Here is a 6,000-nt window from a genome sequence, read left to right as displayed (position 1 = left end):
TTTTTAATTTAAAATTTTGTATTTATTTTTTTATTTCTAAAATGGAGACACTGACAAGACCATAGGATAAGAGGGGTATAATTCCACATAATTCCCACCACCAGAACTCCTTAGTCTCTCCCCCTCCCCACACCTGAAAGCTCTCCTGTTCTTTATCCCTCTGGAAGTATGAACCAAGAATCATTATGGGGTGCAGAAGGTATGCCAGGCTAGCATGAGGGTGTTTCTTCCTGGGCACATGCTCTCTGGGTTGGAGAGAACTCAACCAGAGCCAACCTGGGCTGCTGCTTACTCAGCAACATGGGAGAGAAACCAGGAACTCATGGCGGAGCAGGAACGCAATGTATATTTGTTAATCAGAGACAACGCTTTTATAACTGGAAGTGGCAAGTTGGAAAAGGAAATGGCTAAGAAAGGGGGTGGAGAAAAGGAAAGAACAGGAAGGTAGAAAGCTTCCATAGCAATGGTTTTGAAGATTTTAACTGGTGGGATTAATTAATACCCTGCAGGCAGGGCAGGTCTCGAGGTAGAAAGAAGATAGATCAAAGGTGGGGATCTTCCAGGCAAAACAATGATTATGTAAATAGACCATAGTGTCAGCAATGGAGGATGGAGCAGAGCAAGGGGGGGCTGGCTTAAGGCCTGACATCTCCCCCTTTCTTTTTATCTAATGGCCATAGTATCAGGAATGTGGGGTGCTTTGTGAGGCAGGGAGTCTGATAGGACGAGGCACACCTTTGGGGTTACTACTGTCCACTCCAGGCAGCAGGAGCATCCTATGCAAAGGCCAAGGATTTAGCCTTCCAGGTTCTTGGCTGCATCCTTCCTAGACTCAGCCTCTCCTCCTCACAGTTGGAGCTGGCAGCATTCCGTCCACATCTAAGTGACCAAAGTGAGGGGGTTAGTAGAAATAGGTACCTTTTCAGTATCCAGGGGATTTCCAACAACCCACTGTCACCACGGCTTTTGTGAGGTTTCTTTGTCTGAAATATAGTTCCCATTTATAGCTAGTTGCATGGAATCCTGGGAACTGTAGTTCTTCATCTGTGAGCAGGTACTCCATGTTGTTCTTGAGAAGGAAGGGCAAGAATGAAGTAGGAACAGATGTCTCTGTATTTCTGTGGCAGGTCTTATACTAAGCTCTACATTCTTGTTCTTTGGGTCTCAAGCCACAGTCTCAAAGTGCACTGACAACTGAGAAAGTTTCAAAGGAACATAGGTAAGTATCTTTTTTAAATTTTTGAGATATGTATTTATTTTAATGTGACAGGAAAAAGTACATCAGCCCATCACTTCACAGATATATTTGTCTGCCTTGGATAAGGTAGATAATGCCAATTTAAATTGAGAAATGGCTAATTTCCAGAAATAAAAAATATGAAGAAAATAGTAGTATAAGTGACATGAGGAAATGGCAAAAATTGTTATGGTAGACTAGATGTCCGAGATTTGAGGAACACTGAGATCATTATTTTCATTATCCAGAGGAGAAACTGAGGCTCCAGAGAGCAACACAGCTTGTTCACATTCACACATAATTATATTGTGGGTCTGACAACCTTGTTCTTGACTGATATCCTCCCTGTGATATCTAATAGCAATTACAGTGAAAGCCTCAGAATGCTTGGCAAAGTTCTTTTCTATACACGTGTAAGGTTTCATTGCAGACCCTTCTTATCTGAATGTAAAAATATGATGCTATAATTCACATGCCCACCAATCAAAGTCCAACTTGTTAGCACTTTTTTTTGGAGGCTCTGTGAGTGTCTCTTGGAGCACAGTGTCACCACAGACAATATAAACAGGATAGTGACTTATCCACCAAGGGCCACTATGGCCATTTGGACTGGTTGCCTAGGCAACTATGGGATAATTAGCAAGTACTTCTTAAATATGAAAAACCATGTTCGGGATACAAAGTACAAGCTACAGGAACTGAATGCATGGTAACACAGCCACTGTAACACCACACGAGTCAGAGGAGGAGGTATAAAGTCTTGTCAAAGAAGGTGTTTCCAAGGCACTTCATTTGGAAGTAGAGATTTACAACTGTTGTAGGCACAGTTGTGTTTGAGGTATGTGAATACAGTCCTGGTATATGCAAATGTGTCTTGTGAGCCAGGCCCCCTGGAAACATATGAGCATTTATGTATAGGCATGAAATCTTTCTTGACTAGACTGTCATCCTATTGTTTGTCTCAGAGAGTGAAAGGCAATGCAAACTCCCACAAGATGCTGCATCTGAGGATGAAGACAGGGTCTGAGTGGCCAGAGTTCACACGCTATTGGAGCTTTTAAAAACTGGGAATGGTCCCCTGTAGCAACAAGGTTTCTGAACTCAGATGAGAAGGAAGCAAGGTCACAGAATCAGCCTTGCACAGAGCTCCTTTCAGACAGAGGGATGCCTCCTATCTGCCTGCTTGTTTGTGTACCATTCAGCTAGCAAGAGAGAGGGACAAGGTAAGGGTTCAAGGTCTCTTGGCCTCCAAGAGTGGCTGAAAACTTGCAGATAAAACCATTTTTCCTTTCTTTCTTTCTTATACTGGTGGGTGAATAAACCTCAGAAGTGTGTGGGTAGCAGGCAGTGGGATACAGGGTTTTGGGGAGCTGACCTTGAGGGAAGGAAGCAGAGAGAATATTTCTGTTTCTAGTTAACACTTTGTGTCTATCATATCATATCATTATGGAAGGCAGGGAGGTTCAAACTTAAAACAGCCCAAACTAATTATGAGTAGGGAATATGTAAAATGATATGATACCATGCGGCCTCTGGGTAGTGCCTGCTGCACTTCTTCATGTGACATGTTATAAATAAAGGCTAAACCAAACCATAAAATTCGAGGGGGAAAGTATAGGGAGGAGAGGAGTTGTTCATCTCTGAAAGCCAACCTCATGCATATGCAAGACACATGAGCCCAGAGAATACCCGCTCCAAGTCATCTCTTCATTATGCAAATCTAGGAATGGCTTCCAGATGGGCCATTCTTCTGAGATACGCAGCTTATCATTAGGTCAGGAAGCAGGCCTGCTCTTGACCACATCCAAATGAACCACGGAGCCTCGCATCTACGGATGGCAAACTTTACTTTCCCAGTTCGCCTGGAACATTCTGGAACATTCTGGGACCTGCCACTGTGGTTGACGGACACTCCCTTGGATTACGCGTTAGGTGATGGAGAAAGACATGCAACCGGGAGCTACTCCAAGCTTGTGACAACACCTGGTCTCTTCCTGTCTCAGGACAGCAACCCTCCTGTTCACCTTCCTAATTTATTTCCCCCAGTCTTGCCAAGTGGGACAGGAAATTGCCTCAAAACAACATGAAGGCATCTCCAGAGGGTTGGGCTTCTTCCCTTTGTCTCCAACCCCTGAACCTGCAGAAAACGCTGAGTATGGTGAGCTGGGCTGGTAAATGGCACTAGAAAAATCTAAGAGGGGGTAGGGGTGGGCAGTGATGTACCCAGTTAAGTGCACATATCACTGTGAGCAAGGGCCCGGGTTCGAGTCCCTACTCTCCGTCTGTAGGAAAGACACTTCACGAGCAGTGAAGCAGGTCTGCAGGTGTCTCTTTCTCTCACCTTCTCTCTCTCCCCTCCTCTCTCGATGTCTCTCTGTTCTGTCAAGTAAAAATAAAATCGAAAGAAAAATAAAAGCCCTGGATAAATGGCCACCAGGTGTCATGGTCCTGTGGATTCATAGTGCCGGCACCAAGCACAGAGCCCCAGAAATAACCCTGGTAGTGAAAGAAAGAAGGAAAGGAAGGAAAGGAGGAAGGGCAGAAGGAAAGAAGTGGAAGGGAGGGAGGAAGAGAGGGAGAAAGGAAGGACAGAAAGAAGGGGAAAAAGAAGGAAAGGAAGAAAATAAAATCTAAGAAAGGCAGAAGAGGTTGAGATGGTGTATGTAGATTTGACTGCAAGTGACAAAAAAAAAGAGAAAGAAAGAAAGATAGAAGGAGAGAAAGAAAGAAAGAAAGAAAGAAAGAAAGAAAGAAAGAAAGAAAGAAAGAAAGAAATTTTTTAAAAAATCACAGTGCCCATGACTCAGACAAAATGGGAGTTTGTTGTTGATTTCTCCCCTAGAACCATGCAGATAGGCAAGCGGCCACTGTCACCAAGCCGCCCCCAGGATGCAGGGGCCTGGATCCTCCTATCTTGCAGGCCCGGCCTCTTAGCCTGTGGGCCCCATAACATGCTGGGTGGAATTGCCATGTGGGTTCTGACATCACATTCTCTTCCAGACAACAAGTGAGACAGACTGTCCCCGACAATGACCCCCCATCCCTCAGAGCACCTATGTTCACAGCACCTTTGCCACGTCAAGGATGTTACCATATTTTCAACGAAATAAAATGTTCTCCGATTCCACAATAGACAGACAGGCGGTCCTCAGTGCCTGCATTTCAGGGGACTAGAAACGTAACCAATGGGGTTGAATCCTTTCATTTCTAGAATGTAACCAACCAAATTGTACTTTTCATTTTGTATTCACTTGCACCCTAGCAGTCCGGATTGGGCGTGGGATGTAACCAGTCCACCTCCTTGATGACTCACAATGTGGCCAATCCATTGTACATTGCCTTTGTACCTGAACACAGCTGATTGGTGCACTTTGTTACTAACTGGTAACCAATCACAGTGTACCTTTTCCAAAACTACCTGTAACCAATCAATGCATGCTGCACCCAGCTTAAAGGGTATATAAGTGCCTTTCCAAATCAGGAGTTTTATAGGTAGTCCAGCAGTAGCACAGTGGGTTAAGCGCATCAAGTACTAGGACCGCCCTGGTTCGAGCTCCCGGCTCCTCACCTACAGGGGAGTCGCTTCAGAGATGGTGAAGCAGGTCTGCAGGTGTCTATCTTTGTCTCCCCTTTTCTGTCTTCCCCTCCTCTCTCCAATACTCTCTGTCCTATCCAACAACGACATCAATAACAACAATAATAACTACAACAACAATTAAAAAACAAAACCAAGGACAACCAAATCAGGAGTTTAGTCTAGCCTGGAAAGAGTCTGTTGGATCTTCCTGCTGGTTGCTGTAATGAGGTGTAATAATAAAGTATTTCCCTGCCCTCCCTGCAGTCTTGGCCTCAGACTCGTCCTTTGGATCAGCTGCATGCTTGAGCTGAAACACACTTGAGCTGTAACACTCAGAGCTGTAATAATCTGAGCTGTTCCACGGATATTTCCATAACATCATCAAAACAGAGGCTCCATCCCAGACACCAAGCATGAAAAAGTTGGCAAAAGTGAGGGTGTAGGCAGTCTGGAGGGACGGCTTGAAAATCTAAGGGGAACTTGACAGTCATTCTCTTCTTGAAGGCTTTGCAACCACCTTTTTATGACCCCTCAGCTGGTCTCTGGGACACTGAGATAGTCTGTGGTGTTGCAGGGAAGAAAACAGGGAGCTCCAGTTGGCAGATTCACGTGTACAACACCTCACAGGCTTTAAATCCCGTCCTACACACACACACACACACACACACACACACACACACACACACACAAGATATGGGACAATCAGAGGGAACCCAGATAAAACTCTCCCAGAGTGACCCACAGAACCAACAGAAATAATAAACCACAGGGGTATAGGCCACTCCTTTCTCTAGATTTTAGAATGCAGATGAACTCAGCACACCAGAGTGGGAGCTGCAGGATTTCTAGACTGGCCTGCACATTCACAGCAAGAAAGTCTGGGAGGGGGGAGCAGAGGCACACCAGGTAAAGCACACACAGTACTAAGCACAAGGACAGGTACAAGAATACCGGTTTGAGCCCCCATCTCCCCACCTGCAAGGGGATTGCTTCACAAGTGATAAAGCAGGTCAGCAGGTGTCTGTCTCTCTCTCTGTCATCTTCTCCTCTCGCAATTCCTCTGTCCTATCAAAGAAAGAGAGAGAGAGAGGAAGAAAGAAAGAAAGAAAGAAAGAAAGAAAGAAAGAAAGAAAGAAAGAAAGGGAAAGCAAGCAAGCCATTGTAGTACTTGCACCAAGCCCTAGTG

This window comes from Erinaceus europaeus, chromosome 4 (assembly GCF_950295315.1).
Source record: "Erinaceus europaeus chromosome 4, mEriEur2.1, whole genome shotgun sequence".
NCBI lineage: Eukaryota > Metazoa > Chordata > Mammalia > Eulipotyphla > Erinaceidae > Erinaceus > Erinaceus europaeus.
This window is presented reverse-complemented; position numbering follows the sequence as displayed.